Source organism: Pelmatolapia mariae, linkage group LG23 (assembly GCF_036321145.2).
Source record: "Pelmatolapia mariae isolate MD_Pm_ZW linkage group LG23, Pm_UMD_F_2, whole genome shotgun sequence".
In the NCBI taxonomy this organism is placed as follows: Eukaryota; Metazoa; Chordata; class Actinopteri; order Cichliformes; family Cichlidae; genus Pelmatolapia; species Pelmatolapia mariae.
This window is the reverse complement of record NC_086246.1, coordinates 5,575,025-5,594,008: the sequence shown is the minus strand read 5'-3', so window position 1 is coordinate 5,594,008 and position 18,984 is coordinate 5,575,025. Positions and strand designations below refer to the sequence as shown.

The 18,984-nt window shown below is 40.6% G+C and overlaps 1 long non-coding RNA gene across 3 annotated transcripts; it reads left to right on the top strand.

Annotated features, from left to right (window-relative positions):
• Window positions 1-2,990: 2,990 nt before the first annotated feature.
• On the top strand, window positions 2,991-18,737 carry LOC134620806 (uncharacterized). 3 transcript variants are annotated; one of them, XR_010092141.1, is made up of 3 exons: window positions 2,991-3,445; window positions 11,231-11,464; window positions 11,573-18,737. It is a non-coding gene; the product is annotated as an uncharacterized LOC134620806 (long non-coding RNA). The 3 variants fall into 3 exon arrangements; XR_010092140.1 differs by having other exon boundaries at window positions 11,231-11,486; XR_010092142.1 differs by having other exon boundaries at window positions 11,231-11,491.
• The last annotated feature ends 247 nt before the right edge of the window (window positions 18,738-18,984 follow it).

The following is an 18,984-nucleotide window of genomic DNA, read 5'->3' as shown; positions in this document are numbered from 1 at the left end:
AGCGACTATGTTGGATCAGTGCCTATAATATCAGAGGATGTTGTTTTTAACACAGAAAATATACATGAATCTGAACTGAAAATGAAAAGGGCCCAACCCTCATTTTAGTGAAATAGTTTTGTTAACAAGGAAATTGATTAACAGCTTCATGTAGGTCCTACAATAGACACGAAATATTTGGTTGTTTGGTTTAACTTTGTCTCTTGTAGTGTGCCAGTGATTTTTTAAATCTCAGTCTCAGTCTCAGTTTTTCTAATTGATGAATCTTTCAGCACATTTTTGGTTGTGTGCAAAGACTGCTCTGGGTTCTGGGAAAAAACAAAAAAGAAAATATAATTATTCCTGGAAGCCCTATTGGGAGTTGTGAAGTGAGTTGAAGTAAACATCCTCACTGTCACACACTTAGTGTGGAGAGTGAAAGATTATTTTCTGATTGTTTTATGTTGGCCCTGTGGAAGATGTCCACAGTGTACCCCACCTCTTGTCCCACAACCCTGAATTGGATAAGTAGCAGAAAATGGATGGATGGATCGCAGGTTTACCAGCAGAACACATCATTAAAACTATATACAACTGGTATATAGTTTTAAATAAGTATTGAACACATCACCAATTATTTCTCAAGGTGCTACTGGCACGAAATTCTCACAAGATATTCATAATAATCCATCCATGCAAAGAAATCAACCCACTGAAATTATGTTATGTATGATAATGAGAAATGACACAGAGAAAAAGTATTCAAGACATGTAAAAAGGTGGTAGTGCAAAAAGTCACGGCATAGTGCACTCAGCTGTCATGGCCTATATACACACCCGGCACACAAGACTTTATTCCTGAAGCAATAGCATGTTAAGAAATATTGGCATAATTCTTTCCGCACATTGGTCATTGTAGATATACAACCCACAGTACTGAAGTGTCTGTGAAGGTTCTCAGTCATCCAAGTCTAAGGAGCTTGGAAAGAAAAGCGACTGGACTTCTTTAAGTTTCCTTGAAGACGTTTCATCCGAGAAGCTTCTTCAGTTCTAAGAGCAAGTGGTGGAAAGTCCCTGATTTTAAACCCTATGGGAGTGTCAAAGAAAACTCAACAACGTAGTGTATGCTGTACAGTGTAACGAGGAGTGCTCAGACCTCTACATTGGAGAGACCAAACAGCCACTTCATAAACGCATGGCACAGCATAGAAGAGCCACCTCCACGGGACAAGACTCGGCTGTCCATCTGCTTCTAAAGGACAAAGGTCACTCTTTGAGGATGCCAATGTTCACATTTTGGACAGAGAAGACAGATGGTCTGAAAGAGGGGGACACCAACTGTCTGCCATCTATAATCCAGTTTTAAGATCCTTCCCAGACGCCTTAAAGCCCACTCAGATCTTGGGCCATCTGACCTCAGGAAATCACATAATAGGGTGGGGCTAGGTTTCACAATGAGCTCACCTGAAACCTTGGCTGATGTGACCTACACCCGTTTTCACACCTTGGCTCATGTGATTAGCTAGAGGATCAACCCTCTTGGGGGGACACTCCCACAGGGCTTAAAATCTGGGACTCTCCACCAATTGCCCTTAGAACTGAAGAAGCTTCTCGGATGAACACTTAAAGAAGTCCGGACACTTTTCTTTCCAAGCTCCTTAGACAGCACTCAAGTAAATAAAATGTAGTAGTAACCCGTTATCTATGCCCCAAAAAATTGATTATGTATAGATGAATGTAGTGGGAGAAACGTTTCATCACTCATCCAAGTGACTTCTTCAGTCTCATCTGACTGCAGGTTTCCCCAATCTTATAAACAGTACAAGGTTGGGGAAACCTTATCTATGTTAATCTTTAATCTTTAATCTTGAACACACTCACGAATTGTGTGAGACAATAGCACCTGCTTCACAGCAGGGAGAATTGACCCACATTGTTAAAGTGCTTCAAACAACTGTGATAGCTTTTAGTCAAAGGTGTAGCAATAATAATGAGGTGACATTCACAGAAATTTGAGCTTTCATATAATTTCAAGATCTTGTTTTAAAACTGGTCAGTTCATTTACAAAAAATGTCACAACAAGAAAGCAGAGGACCAGGCTTGGACTTGGATATGTCTTCTGGAGTGCTGCCATAGCCCCATAGCTGACTGTCTGTTATCTGCTGCACTGCACATCATGTCAGTGCAAAGTGGCCCTTTAGATAGGCACTATCTACAACAAGCACTTGGTTGAAGTGATAAAGCTCCTTGCTGCTCCATTTTCCCAGATAGGAAACATTATTTGTGTCTAAATGGACTTTTTAACTTTTTCTTCCACAGGAAAATGAAAAATGTGCTTTCTCCTCAATAACTGTGTCCTGCTGGGAAGCAAAAAATTAAACTGCTGCATCTGACAACACAAAAAATTGCATTAAAATGGCATCAGTTAATACTTTGTAGTTATGAACCTTGTTTCAACAGCAGTTTTTTGTGAAAAGGTTGTCATAAAGTGCACATGCTCTACACTGAACAGCACACAGACACAGTGAAAGACTGGATCCACAGAACATGAAGTGTCTGTCTGTTTTAAAATGTTCATTTAAAACTCCATCATCACATATGTCTGGATTTTTCCTAAAATGGCTTTTTTGATCATGGCCTGAATTTTGGCTTGTGTGGGATAAATCTGTAGCCAGTTTAAAATGTAATAAGCCATTCGGTCAGTCTCAACATGAGCACTCTGTTTGTTATAGTAACTAATATCACACATTACTCATTACATTCATTTTTACATTTTTACTTACACTCTATGACACATGCATACAGGGCTTTGGGGATGGGAACACTGAATGGCGTCTGGAGGACAGTCTGTTTATTCAACCTCACCTCAGGTGTCGATGCCCACTCCTCAAATTTAAATACATGTAGAGTTCTTGAGAAGGGGCGGGCTAGCACCAGCTGTTGTCTGACAGAAGGTCACTGGCACCATGTCCCTCACCCTGTTTTAAATGCACTTTAGAACAGCATGCATCAACACCACATATTAGTGGACAGAGTGAGGCATGGAGGAGGCTCTTACACCTCCGTTCTCTGTTCGTTGTCTGGGGCGGGGGGGCAGGAGGAGGAGCTGGCCTTCTGGTCAGGGTCTGGGCTGGTGGGCCTCCCCGCTGCTGTGGGTCTGCTTGTTTCCACCTCAGAGTAAAAGGGACCATCTCCTGGCCCCTTCAAGGAGTGCTGTACAGTATGTTTGAGGAGTGTGAGTGTGTGTAATGTGCTCAGTACTGTGTGTTTCCATGTTGAGTCAGTGCTGAGTATTTGCATATGTGTGCATGAGGGTGGGAATGCATGTTTGTGTCTGTGTGTGCCTGTTTGTTTTACGTGAGGGTTCCTGATGGTTAGGGACAAATGCAATCGCATGGCAGGATGCTGTAAACGGACCAAACTTCAGTCAGGAGAACAACTGAGATAATCCATCCACAATACGAGGTTAGTCATTAATATACTGCTGCATGGGCTGGGCTGGAGTTACATCGTAAGGGTTTAAAAAGTGAGAGAAGCCAACAGTGATCACTGCCTGTTTTTAGGGGCTTGTTCAGATTAAATAGAACAAGATACAAAGCACTAAAGCTTTTTAAATACACAACAGCCTTATTAAACGCAGAGTAGTTTGGGCCCAGAAGAAGGGTTCATACGTCATCACTTAAAGACTTGATATATATGTTAGGGTAAAAAAAGAAAATTTCTGGCCAATTTGGGCCCAAAAATGTGTGTTTGGGTTTTTTTGTTTGTTTGTTTGTTTGTTTTTTCAAATATTAAAAAAGAATAAAGCGAGGACTCTTGGAAAAAATAAAGAAAATTCATTTTTAAGTTACCAAACCATAATGTTCTGCTTTCATTTTAATTCAATTATATAGGATTTTTAGTTTTGTGGTTTTTGGTGTTTTTTACTTTAAAATGTTTCCCCCTATATCTAGCAAAATCAGACTTCCATTCTGAAGTGGAGTTACGTAAGAAAATATGCCATGTGCAGATCAGAGGCAAAGCAAATGTAACTGGGACGTGCTGCTTGTGTTCTTCTGTTTACTATCACACACCCACATAAATACTGTGACTGCTATTGCTTTTGAACATTTGGTAGAAACTGTTCATACATTTGTTCTCTCTCCTCTGCATTCCCTCTTAAAATGCAATTTTGATGTGTTGAAGTTGAGCAAGAGACCCACAGGCTGAAAATGACTTCCACTCCAGTTCCGATACTTCACACTGTTTTCTTGCTCACTGTTTTTGTTATTTTTGTTTTTTACCCAGTTCTTTCTCTGAATGTCCAATGATCATTTTTCTTTGACTTTTTTTTTCTACCTTTGCTGTGTTGTGAGATACGTATTAAGTCAAATTCAGCCATAGTTGTTACATTTTGTATGGTGATGCACTGTGCTGACAGTGTTGGGCAGGGTTTTTTTTCCCTCATCTTCTTTTCTCTGTCTTTCGTAGGCAGTTTTGTAGCGCTTTGCTATTGAGAAAAAGCAGATACTGAAGCAGGCACTCTCGAAATTTGTAAAGGCATGCCTATTCACATATGAGTTAGTGGTATTTTCTAGCAGGGACTAGCAGGATCGTAAAGACCTGGTTTCTAACTAATGAAAACAAACAGCATTCCTGGAAATCTCTAATATCACCTGCTCAGCCAGCCAGTTTGCTCTCAGCTCACATCATACCAACTATCAGACTAGTGTTCATGTGTTCACAACTCCTTGGGTTGTCATTTTTCGGTGTCTTCATAGTTTAGTGGTTACACATTTGCCTAACGTGAACATACCTGATTAAAGGCCAGGAGGACATATAAAGGAAGAGGAAGAGGAGTAGAAGAAAAAAAAACCCTGCCAAATCAATCCTGTGGATCTTCTGTGGGACCCCTTGTACTGTTGTGGATTTTATTATGACATATATACCTGTATACACTAGACATGTAATCATATTTACTCACGTAAATTCTGTGTAATCATATATACTCATATATGCTATGCCCACTCACAATGGAGTATTTTATATGGTGGAGTCACTGTGTTAAGCATTTAACCTGCATGTTCAAATCACACGACCCATATATTTAGATCAAATATATGTACCATCATATTTATGAAAAAGTTTGAGCCACTTGTTGTAGGAACACATGTTGATCAATACTGTTTGAAATTGTAGTAATTAGGATCAATAAGTAACCTTTGATTGTGTTATAGCCAACGGTGACTAGTCCAATATAGGGATAATGCATCTTTGCATGCATTGTTGAAGTATGCACATAGGATCCTTTCTCAGCATTCATCTGTGTTTATCTGTACCGTCCCACGGTGTGTACAGCCCTTTCAATGCCTGTACGGTAAACAAACCTGGCCCCGCTGGGCATGCTCCTGAGATTCTGGTCCTTGCCTCAGACTTTCTGACTCACTTTGGCCATAAAACTGACAAAGGGACCCAATTCAATGATGGATGTAAGACTGGTTCTCGAGAAGTTATGGGGTAGGTCAGAAAGTATGTATTATAGGTGGAAGATGAAACGAAAGAACAAAGGGTACCCAGCGGCAAGAGGGGGGGATCACTGTCCCTATATAAGACGAGTCAGATATGCATTGGGTAGCTTTTGTCTGCTGTTGTTTGTTTTGTGTTGGTTTCTGATCTGCATGTGCTCACGGAGAACGCCGCGGGGGAGCTTTTGCTTTTTCCTTTGTTTTGCTAAACGTGATTGTTCACTAAAACAACTGGCATAGAGCTCTGCTCTTCTCCTGTGATTTTTGTGTTTTTGATTTTAATTGGCATCTGGACGCAGAAATCAACTTCCTTCTTACCTGAGTGGCGGTTGAACTATCTCTCAAATTTGCAACTCAACAGTACATAAGGAAGCGGCCAAAAGAAAGAAGCTACTGTACTGTAATCAAGCTCTTGTGTCAAAAATGTATACTAATTGTTACTCATTATATTCAAATGAGTCCTGGTCAGTTAGTACAGTCATGGTAAAAAGAACGAACACTCTCTTTCAGTTCTTCAGTGTCCTTGGCTTTTACAACCGTTTAAATGCAACATTAGATTAACTAAAACATGAGCTATTACACATTGTAACAACTTGATCTTTTTCTTTTTCAGCCATTCTGTAGATTTTCTGCAATTCTTAGGATCACTGCCTGTTAAATGGCACGGTTTTGGCCAGGATTTAGCTCTTGGAAAGATATCCTTATACCTGACTCTAGAATTGTTCACTATACAGTAGAATTTATAGTCAACTCAATGCATGCAAGGTGCCCAGGTCCTGTGGCTTCAAAGCAAATAATCAGATATGAGGTGTTTGTGCTGATATACTGTATTTAGTGTACTCCATACATGTTGTTGTACGTTACAGCCTGACATCTTCACTTTGGTCTCATCTGTCCAAAGGACATTTGCTCAGTAAGTCTTGTGATTTATTTAAATACAAGTTTTAGATCCTAAGCTTTGCTGTCATGTTATTTTTAGAGACAACAGGCTTCCTTCTGACAACCCTTCAAACAAGCCATACCTATTCATTCTTGTTCTTTTCTATTTCTCTATTGTTTTGTCACAAACTGACATTTAACATGCTGATGGAGGACTGTAGTCTGAGCTGTAGCTCTTGTTTTTTTTCGCAATGCATGTTCTGACGTGGTGGAAAACTCACACTCCTAGGAAGTTTGGCAATCGTCTTGAATGTTTTTCACTGCTAAATAATCTTACTGACAACAGAATGATGTTCCTCAAATAGTTTCGAAATGAACTTTTAATAAGAATGGTAGCATCACCAACTGTTTCTTTAAGATTTGGAGGACTAGAGATGGCCAGTGACAAAATAGGACAGGAGCCCAGGGACGGTGAAACAGGGCAGATGGTTAGCCATCATACATTGTGCAAAAGCTACTACTGAATCAGTTACTGCCTTCACAGGTAACATCGGGGTGGCTGTGTCTCAGGAAGTACAGGGTGGGCCAATTATATGGATACACCGTAATAACATGGGAATGGTTGGTGATATTAAAGTCCTGTTTGTGGCACATTAGTATCTGTGAGGGGGCAAACTCCTCAAGATGGGTGGTGACCATGGTGGCCATTTAGAAGTCGGCCATCTTGGATACAACTTTTGTTTTTTCAATAGGAAGAGGGCCATGTGACACATCAAACTTATTGGTAATGTCACAAGGAAAACAATGTTGTGCTTGGTTTCAACGTAACTTTATTCTTTCATGAGTCATTTACAAGTTTCTGACCACTTATAAAATGTGTTCAGTGTGCTGCCCATTGTGTTGGATTGTCAATGCAACCCTCTTCTCCCACTCTTCACACACTGATAGCAACACCGCAGGAGAAATGCCAGCACAGGCATCCAGTATCCGTAGTTTCAGGTGCTGCACATCTCGGATCTTCACACCATAGACAATTGCCTTCAGATGACCCCAAAGATAAAAGTCTAAGGGGGTCAGATCGGGAGACTTTGGGGGCCATTCAACTGGCCCACGACGACCAATCCACTTTCCAGGAAACTGTTCATCTAGGAATGCTCGGACCTGGCACCCATAATGTGGTGGTGCACCATCTTGCTGGAAAAACTCAGGGAACGTGCCAGCTTCAGTGCATAAAGAGGGAAACACATCATCATGTAGCAATTTCAAATATCCAGTGGCCTTGAGGTTTCCATTGATGAAGAATGGACCCCATATACCACACCAAACCATCACTTTTGTTGTTCCAACAGTCTTGGAGGGATCCATCCAATGTGGGTTAGTGTCAGACCAATAGCGGTGGTTTTGTTTGTTAACTTCACCATTCACATAAAAGTTTGCCTCATCACTGAACAAAATCTTCTGTCTGAACTGAGGGTCCTGTTCCAATTTTTGTTTTGCCCATTCTGCAAATTCTGTGCGCCGATCTGGGTCATCCTCGTTGAGATGCTGCAGCAGCTGGAGTTTGTAAGGGTGCCATTTGTGAGTAGCTAATATCCGCCGAAGGGATGTTCGACTAATGCCACTCTCCAGTGACAGGCGGCGAGTGCTACGCTGTGGGCTCTTGCTGAATGAAGCTAGGACAGCCACTGATGTTTCTTCATTAGTGACAGTTTTCTTGCGTCCACATTTTGGCAAATCCAATACTGAACCAGTTTCACGAAACTTAGCAAGCAGAAATGAGTAGCGGCAGAGGCAAAGGTTACACAATGGAAGGTTAGAAATGAAGAATACTGTCCCAGTTTCTGCACCAAGAGCAGTGAACATAACGGGAGAGACTTTTTTTTTAAGTGGCAGCTAATTCTAAATGCAGCATTTCTATCTGCTCAACAACATCAGAAAACAAATATTCTGTGTGCAGTTTGTCACACAGTGTGTTTCTAGCTAAAGGTCCTGTATTTCACAGGGAGAGAATGAGAGCTAACGTTACTCAGAGACGAAGAAAGATAAGAAAGACAGGACAGGAGAGTAAGAAGGTAAGGAACAAAGTTATATTTTAAGATCAGCACTATTCAGTGGAATTTGATAAGCTGAAAATTTAATGCTTTTACATGTATGACCTTGTGTTGTTAAATAATAATTTCCATAATTTCGTTGTATATTTATGACAATAAATAACTTTTCTATTTTAAATCAGGCATTGGGTCTGTACATGTCACATTATGTTTTTTCATATTTTGAAACATGTTACAAAACAAACTAAGGGAGACTAACTGTGTTATTTAAAGTTTGCATGAAAATATTCTGCAGCTTAGTGCAGGATAAACAGGTTAGTTTGCTGTACTGTGATGGATTTTAAGTAAAGAACAGTGTGTGTGACTGGTGGACAGTGGCTGTCTAGTATAAAGTAAGTATAAAGAGTATACTGTCAGTGTAGAGAATAGAAATCAGTCAGGACAACAACAGGTGTATAAATCCCCCTGTACATTAAGAAAGTCTGCTGGAGCTCTCAAAAGAAATTATAGTGGGTTCTGCTTCTTTTCCCTATGCTGAGCCATTAAAACAGATTTTAGGGTTCTCCCACCTTCTGAAACCATCTTTCGTACTCATTATCCGATTTAGAGACAACGTTGCCCTATACAATGTAGGCAACAGAAAATAGAGCTTTTTTTAAAAAGAAAAATCCTGATTTTATTTTCTGTCCATGTTCTACATAACTGATTCAAGCTGAATATATTTATTAAAATTTAAGTTTAGAATGAAATAAAGTAATTATTCCCATCTACTGATATTATTTTATTATTACATTAATATAGCACAAGGTTCAGCTAGCTTTGCACAAAAATAGTGTCCTCCAAAGAGCTACTCTTTACTGTCTTACACCAAGTACATTTCAGAACCAGTACTTTTTCAATTTTACTTGAGTGAAGAATTTGAATCAGTACTTCATTTTTTACTGGAGTATTTTTCAAGACTAGTAACTGTACTTACAGAATATACAGAATGTCTGCCACCTACAATTGTCCAGGCATAAGTAATGAGTGGACCCAAATGCAGAACTCCTCAGATAAAGAACAGTGAATTTATTTACAGAGTAACAATGGTGTAACAACAGGCTGGTCCAGAGTGGTTTTACCTGGGACACATGAAACACGTGTGAACTGTTGCGGGGAAGAGCCAACCAAACAGTCACAGGGTTAATAACTGATTGAATAGCAAATGGACCAATGAACCGGGGAGCTCATTTCTTAGATTCAGTTCTCAGTGGCGACCTGGAGGAGAGCCACACCTTTTGGCTGACTTGGTAGGCCGGGGCTGGAGCGTGGCAGCGATCATCCAGTCTCTTATTTTGCTCTGCAGTTCTGAGGAGGGCCACCTTTGTGGACTGACATGCCTGTCACTCCAGGTGGACTGGTTGGAGGAGGCGACACAGCGCAGCATGGCTTCCAGCTCCTGATTCGCCCTCTCCACTTGACCGTTAGTCTGGGGATGGAAGCCAGACGACAAACTCACTTGGGCCCCCAGTTCAGAACACAACTTCTTCCACACCTGAGACGTGAACCGGGGACCCCCTGAGGAATTCCTTGAAGGCAGAAAACATGCTGGGTGAGGAGCATAGTGGTTTCCAACGCAGAGGGCAGTTTAGGCAGCACCACAAGGTGGGCTGCCTTGGAAAAGCCATCAGTGATAGTGAGGATGGTGGTGTTATCTGATCGTGGAGGGAGTCCCGTGACAAAATCCAATGTGATATGCAACCATGGTCGCTTGGCGATGGGCAGTGGTTGAAGCAGGCCTGCAGGCCGGGAACTTGGTACCTTATTCTGTGCACACACAGGGTATGCCGTGACATACTCCTGAACATCCTTAACAAGAGACGGCCACCAAAACAGACAATGGAGGAAGTTTATAATTGAACTTGACTGTGTGGGCCCAGTGGATGACTTTTTCTCGAACTGTTGTGGAGACGTACAGTTGACCGGTAGGCCCCAAACCGGGGTCAGGTTCTTGTTGTTGGGCTTCCCTGATCAGCCTTTCTATCTCCCATGTCAGCAAGCCTACAATGGATGTAGCAGGGAGAATGGGCTTCTTCGTTTCTTCAGCTTCCACATCTGGTGCAAACTGGCAAGAGAGGGCATCCGGCTTCATATTCCGCGATCCCAGCCTGTAAGTTATGGTGAGGTTAAATCGGGTTAAGAACAAGGCCCACCTGCCTTGCCGGGCATTTAGGCGCTTGGCCGCTTGAAGGTATGCCAAAATTTTGTGGTTGGTCTAGACCAGCACCGGGTGCTCCGCTCTAGCCAGTGTCGCCACTCCTCCACAGCCAACTGTATGGCCAGAAGCTCCCAATCTATGGCGTTACTTTTACCCATACCATAGTTCCATTCTGCCTGTGAGAGATGCTGGGAGAAGAAAGCACAGGGGTGTAATTTACCTTCTACTTGTTGCGAGAGGACAGCTACCATGCCCAAGTCCAAGGCATCGACCTCCACCACAAATGGTCAACTCTGGTCCACCTGGACCAGAACGCTGCTTCAGCCAATCAAAAGCCTGTTGGGCAGAGGGAGACCAGTGGAAAAATAGTTTTGGGGAGGTGAGTTGATTGAGGGGGGTACCCCCTTAACAAAATCTCTTTGGTAAAGGGGATAGAAATTGATGAACCCCAGGAACCTCTAGAGCTTCTTCCGGTTTTTGGGCTGAAAAAGTTTGTACGTGGAACTAACATTTTTCCCCCTCCGCAAACAGATGATAATCACATGTTGGTAACCGGCCTCCTTGTCTCTCATTTGCTGTAAAAGATTTGAGCTTACTCCTTGTTTCTCTGTGCTTCTAGTTGCCTACGTTTCTCTTCATACCTCGCCTACCTGCAGCTTAGGATCCTGGATACTGATCTCCACTGCAGTTATCGTTTGATGGCAATTCAGGCCTCTCCAGTTTTGCACCATTCGCCATCTCTACCTGCCTACCCTCCTGCCATCGTCTCTCGCAGATCACCGGAAAGAGAAAAGTTGGAATCATTCCTCTCATCCACACTCTGGACCTCACCTGGCCATCCACCTCCACTGAGGTGTGTTTTGCTTCACCCGCAAGTAAGGTTGGGGTGCTACTTACCTCTTATCATCCACCCAGTTTCCTCTGAAAGCCTTCTAATCTCTCTCTCTTCCTCTGCCCACAGTTTGGACCCATTCGTCAAGAACTTCTCCATAGTGTAGTCATCTAGTTCTCCATGTAGCAGTAAAATAAATTCTCTGAAACTTTTGCCTTCCCTGTTTGAATATGCTCTTGGGTCCAAATCCTTGCACCAGCCTCCAGGTCCCCATGACAGTTCCAGCTTTAAGTAGACAACCTAATTGCTGATGAACAGCAGGTGAGTCAGAACAGCTGACTGCTGACAGGTGACTAGCCAACAGGAAGGCACAACAACAAACAGAGAGAGCAAGGAAAAGACAAAAGGAGAGAAAGGTGGGACAGCGCGAGAGACTCTGGGACCATAACACTACTAGTAAAGTTTTAACTACATTTTAATTTTTGTTATTGCAGTGTTTGGCACAATTTATAGGAAATTTCAATGTTTTTATGCATGCAAATATTCTTCATTGTTTATAAAAAGCCTCAAATTAAGTAATATGACAAATATCTTTGTTATTTTTTGTTATTTAACTTTATTATGATTATAACAAATACTGTATATTTATTTTCTACCTAATTTAACTGTGTGTCTTTTATTGCGTGCTTTTTATCTGTTTTGTTATTTATATTTCTTGCACAGTAGGAGCACCCACAATTTTGTTGCATATGTACAATGACAATGAAGAGCCATTCTATTCTAGTCTATTACTGAGATGCCCCACCTACCTACTGTTTTCTTTTTTCCATCTTTTTCCTTCTTACAGCCTTCCATCACCCATTCATTTTTTCTATGCTGTAGATATAACTTATTTAACATGTCTTGAAATACAAGTGGACTGTAGTTCTCCTCACAGGCAGCTTTTCATTAACTGCATTAAGTACAATTATCCAGGCTTCACCTTTCAGAACTATCTAAAAGCATGCTTTGCTTAAATGTAACTCAGTAGCTTGGAAGAATGTTTGTTTTATTTTTTTGTTTTTTTTTTCCATGCACAAGTAATATCACATCTATTGTGCAACTTTCAAAAAATTGAAAAGCTGTCATGTTATGATAAAATAAAAGGAAGAAAATAAACATGTATGAACAGAAATAGGTGCCAACATACAGTACCAGAATCCAGTACCAGGATCTCCAGCACTTTAGCCTTAATTTCAACAGTAGATAATTCAATATGGATTCACAACTAAAGTGCTTTAACCACTTTGTGTCCGATGTAAAACACACTAAAAGCCAGACTCTGTATTTTCATCATAGACTTGCATGAGTATAACCAGGAACCTCACACCAATTTCCCAGCACACTAATGTAATGTCATCTCACAGCAAAGGTTTTAGGTTTAAACCTGCTGGCCATCTCAGGCCTTTATATTTGGATTTTGCAAGTTCTCCTTATCCCTGTGTGGGTTTCCTGCAGGTACTCTGGTTTACTCCCACAACTGTAAGAGGTGTGGGAGTAAGCATGTTAGGTCAGCTGGGGATTCTAAATCGACGATAAATGTTAGACTGTGTTTGTAATGTAATGTATTCACATTTATATACTGTGGCCAAAGAGACCTTACTGTCTCTCTGTGTTATCCCTGTGATAGATAACCAACATTTATATGGCAACAAATTTTGACATATGGAGTACGTGGCAGGTTATCCAGTCTGACACAAACTACAAGAAGAACACCAACAGCTCTGAGATCAGAGATGCTGCCCTGAACAGTTTCTATGCAAGTTTCCAGCTCAACACCATGGGGAGCACAGCAGGTGACCCCCATAAGACAATGGGTTCTGACAAAGTGTCACCAATATTCTAAAGGCCTGAGCTGAAAAGTTAGGATGTGTATGCATAGACAACTTCAATCAGTCTCTAAGAGTCACAGAAGTCCCACACGCATTAAAAGAATCCATCATCACTCCTTTGTCATCGTTCCCAAAAACAAACAGACTCATCCACCATGCAATGACAGGCCATGAAGGGCTTTGTTGACCCAGACACTGTTGACCCTCAACATTTTGCCACTTTCATCATCAAGTATGTTGATGACACAATCATCCTGGGCCTCATAAGGGTAAGGATGAGGGACATTATGTCCCTAGCAGTTCTCAGGTAATAGTCCTATACAAACATCAGAAAAAGTGTACCCATTCCCTTAAAATATTCCAATGACTAATTTAGAATTCCTGATTAATCTTGACCATAATCATCAACCACAACCTAAATCTAATCTCACCCTAAAATTGAATCAATTCTTCAAAGATGTAAATTATGGGGATTTTTTTTTCCACAAAATGGAGGCTGGTCACTGCACTGACCAGTAGCAATACAAGTCAGCATGTTTTTCACTTTTTGTTTTCTCTTAAAGCAATAATGTATAAAGGATTGGACAAAAGTGTTTATTATTACTGTTTTCTACGGTAGTACAACACTGAACATTTAAATAGCACTTCTGTGTTCTGGTGGCCATGCTTAGTAAAGCGCTGAGTAAAGCGCTATACAAATGCAGGCCATTTGCCATGCTTAGTAAGCAAAGAAATAGTCTTTGGTCTCATCAGCCAAAGCCCTACACACATCACAGTTCCTACTCCATGCTTCACAGTGGAAACTACGTAGAAATCATTTCCATAAATTCTCTGTTAAAGACAGCTAAAACCAAAAATCTCTTTGGCTCAATGGACTGGTGTTTTTTGCGACTGCACATACTGAAAAATAAATGTTCCCGACTGATCTTGTCTTGTAGTTGTTATGGTTTGTGATGGACTGAGCAGTAAAGGACAGTCAGGCACTAAGGCTCTAAATCTTGGCCAATAAAAGAGGTCAGAAACTCAAAAACTGGCAACAAAACAACACTGACTCAAACAAGCTGACCTTTCAAAAGGAGACAAAGGGGAAACTTAAATACTGGCTGATCAGCCCACAAAGACACTAACATAGCAAATCTCATTTTCCCCCATGATCCAGAGTTGTGGTATGACAACAGGTCTCCATGTAGGCTTGCTCCACCCTTTTCCCCCGTCTTAGCTCATCAGCCAAGATGAGCAAAGAAAAAGATTAACTCAAGTTATACATATAACAGTGTTAACTAAAATGCAATTATTTTAGAATACAGTATTATGTGACTGTATGAATAAATTAATTCTACACCAAAAATAATTCTCTATTACTGTAAATTAAATCCTTTATTTAAAGAAAGCTAAATATACAGTTTTAGAACACCGCAATTTTTCCAGTGTTTTTTATTGAAAATTATGCAGTTTAATGTCTCATTGTACAAAAAAAGCAATTGGACTTAAAAATAAATCATGAAATCAATTTATGGACCAAAATGAACCAAAACTTTGACTCATCAGTAGCCACCTTTGGCAGATATAACAGCTGAACACACCTGTGGCTTCTTTCTACAATAGAAATCAAATCTGTAGCAGAAGTTCCCATAAATGTGGACCTTGTAGGTTGCTTTGCTTTCACTCTTCTGTCCAGTTCATCCCAAACCAGCTTGATGGGGTTTAAGTCTGGAGACTGTGCTGGACACTCCATGTTTTCAAGCTCACCATCTTGTTCTTTTTCCTGAGGTAGTTCTGACACAGCTTGGACTTGTGTTTTGGGTCACTGTAGGAACCAACTAGGAATAACTAGCCTCATACCAGAGGGTACTGCATGCAGAATGCTGTGGTAGCTGTTTTGTTTCAGGAAGCAATGTTCCCTCTAAGCTGCGCGCGTGCGCAATTGCACACTGCTGGCACGGTCTCTGCGCACAGAAAATCTGCGTTGCACACACAAAAAAAATCTAACCTGAATTGAAATTAAAATTAAAACTTTAACAATTCTGTTTTGCATTGTTAGTCAGTAAGTGACTGGCTGCTCCCGTATGGGATTAGAACGATGCCACCTTATCCCATAGTCCAGCCAATAATGCGATTCACATTCGTATATACGCAGCTAATCAACGTGGTTGACAGGCTATGACAGCGTCCTTATGTGCCGACACCGGTGTTTTAGCTAGCAAAGCGGCGTGGCTGATGTGGAGTGAAGCCACGTTAATGACAACGTGTACAACCATTGGAGATGTGAGCAGGACAGACGGAACAGCTGACGGAACAAGTGTGGACTTTATACCAGTTTTTAAATTGTGTTGATCGGCCACGTAAAACCAGAGTTATGATAAAAATATCTGCAATGTTTGGTTTTCTTCCTGAATACTATCGTTGTTTATATTTACTGCGGGAAGAAACGGTAAAAACGGCGTTTTATAAGGAAAACGCTCGAAAGCACTCTCCACCTGTGAGCAAAAACAAAACCAAAAACCCCCCAGCCTTTCCTATTGGTGGAAAAATTTACCATGTCGACCAATCAAAAAATGATATGGCAACATGGCATTTAGTTGTTTAGGAAGGAGGAAGTTTTAGGAGTGACGGCGGTGTTTTGAGATGTGAGAGATTTGCGACGTTTAGCACAAATCTTGTGTAGTTAGTGTGTAGTTAGTGTGTAGTGTAGTCAGTAGTTTTGTTGTGTGTGTCAGAACAATGAGGCGACTGCTGAATGTTACAGGTGTTACAGGAGTGATACATCTCCTGTTGTCAGGCCTGCAGGTATCAGGCTGTTGTTCTCCTTTATCTCATAGTGGACACAAATTATTTTTGGAGTGGCACAAATAATTTGTGTGGCATCAGATTTGATGCAGAACAGCTGATTGTTCTGTAAATAGTTTGAAATGTTTATTTAAAAAAACACCTTGGCTGCATTTTTAGGTAAACAGCTGCAAAAAACTTTGTTTGCAAAACTCAGTTACTTTTTTGAAGAAGTAACTATATAATTAATTGCCCAACATTGGTCTTTATATACTGTATTTTGCAGACAGAGAGTTACAGGACTCTCTCCCAGACCACAGACTCATAATACAAGTCAGAGCTTTATAAAAAAAAGAAAGTTGTGTTTTCAAAATTGGAGTTCAAGTTATTTTTACTTCCAATAGTGTTAACATACTACACAGGTCATGAACAAGATTTTTTTTTTTCATTGTAAGTGGGTTAAAGCACTTAATTAAAAGTAGTCTAACATAAATGTAAATGCTGTAATTTGATTATTTTAATAAACCATGTAACTTGGATGGATTGGATGCTGGCGTGACCACAGTGCTAGTGACGTGTCGGTCGCGAATGAAACGGCCCTTAGAGTCGGATCTTTGAGGTGAACGACGCGAGCCGTGGATTTTTTTTCCTTCTCTCACCCTCTCTCTTGCACTTTTTTTCCGCTTCACTCCGCACGCGAGCCTTGTGCTTTGCGCTGGGCAGAGGGGGGAGGGGCGGTAGTTACACTCAGTAGCACAGGAACAGAGCGGGAGGGAGAGAGAGAGAAAGAGAGCCAGGGACAACAACGTCACATTAGAAAGGTATAGTAATCATCCACAACTATTTTCAGTTGCGGATGATAAAGGATTCAGAAAGTTTATTCATGCAGGCCCATATGACAGAGAATATGCATCTTCTTTTTGTTTTCATATTTTAATTTATATTTAATTGTGTTGTGGTTTGTAGTGTTTTGTGTTGTTTCACTTTAAATTTGTTTAAAAGGAAAAAGCTGAAAATTTAAATAGTTAAAAGTTGAAATGTGAATAGTTGGTTTTTGTATTATATGATTTATTTATTACATTTTATGTGGAGTGAATAAATAAAAGTATATTTACGGTGGCCCCTAGAGACAAAGCACGCGCAAACTTCAAAACACGTAAAAACTCAAAACATGTACAAAACACAACAGAAGTGCTCCAGGATGCTAGGCCCAGTGTTGAGCTTTTGTTACCTAGTGGCTACACAAGCCAGGAAGTACCAACAACCGGATTTGGTGTGTGGTAGTAACAGGTAAATGAACATTTTTTTTAATTATTTGAATATATATGAGTGCTTGTGTATAAATACACAAACAATACACATATGCTTTCAATTGTGTAATTTAAGTGATCTAGGTAGCTCTGTTTGGAATTTCAGTTAACACTAGCAATGTGTTTTGGAGTTTGTACGTGCTTTGTCTCTAGGGGCCACCGCATATATTTATATATAAACATATATAAATACAACCACTTCTTTTTTTACATTAGTAATTCCTTTTGAGCATAATTTTATATTGTTGTTAATAATAAATTAATTAAAGCAACAAAACAACCTGAAGAGCCGGTTAGGAGCCGAATGAGCCGGTTCTCTAAAAAGAGCCGAAATCCCACACGTCTGCTGTTGCTCACAGTGGTCCAAGGGAAAGAGTCCAACAAAGATCCTTCGTGATGAACCGAAGGTTTCAAACTTTGATCCATCAGTCCATAATAGCTTCTTCCAGTCTTCAGTAGTCCAGTGTCGGTGTTTCATGGCCCAGACAAGCCTCTTTGTCTTATTCTGACGTCTGGCTTTCTTACTGCAACTCGTCCTGTCAAACCTGCAGCTTGAAGTTTTCTCTTCACAGCTGAAACTGAGACTTTCTCACTACGACCACTATTAAACTGCTTGAAGCTGTTGTCCTGTGAGCCGCCTATCACACAGCTGTTAACTCTCAGAAACTTGTCCTCTGATTCAGTCGTGTCTTTGGGTCTGTCAGTAATCCAGAAATGTTGGAACACCTGTAGGAATTAGTAGCAGCAGCTTACAAGGCTTGATCAACCTCCATTGCTGCAGAACTGCTTTAAACTGTTAACCATGTTGTCCCTGAAAAAGGCCTTTTGTATAATTCTGAAATATACATTATTTTTCAGTTTTGGCTAACCTTACCTTTTTTTCACAACTTACCTTTGTATCATTCAAGCTATTTATTGGACTTGAATGATTTGAATTGGAATAAATAATTGAAAATATTGGGGTGTTCAAAACTTGATCACTAGTGTAAGTGTAGTGCTATGTATAAGTCTCTATTGTTGCACTGTGATGTTTGGTAGATATTACCCAATATGTGTGGCTGTAACTGCAGCCATCACATGACTTTAGGTTTCCTTTCAGGCACCATATGCTTCTTTTTTAAATCACCTTTCTCCTTTTACTTTACTTACCTGTACATTTGACATTAAGGTCACTTTGTCATTTGCCATGCTTGTGTTTGATTGGTAAATCGCCCACCCAAAGACTAACTTCTCTTTGTTTTCCAGTGGTCATATTTTCAAGTCATTTCATGTTTTCCTGAAAGTTCTTTGTGTTGCTACGCCCGAATTTCTAGTTAGCTTTTTTCCTTTGAATATCTTAAGCTGTGTTGTGGGATTTTCTGTTAATAAAGACTGCAACACAATCAGCTGTGGTCAAGCTATTTTAATTACTGCATGCAGGAGAGCCAACACACATCAAACATCACAGGTGACAGTCATGGGGCAGTGTCCCTTTTATACCCTCACACACAACTCTCTGTATTTTTCAGTTACTACAGAGTTTTGACTCACGGGCTGTTGCTGGGCAGAGAGCGACTCCCGCTATCTTTTCTCAGGAAGCTCCTGGCACTGGTCG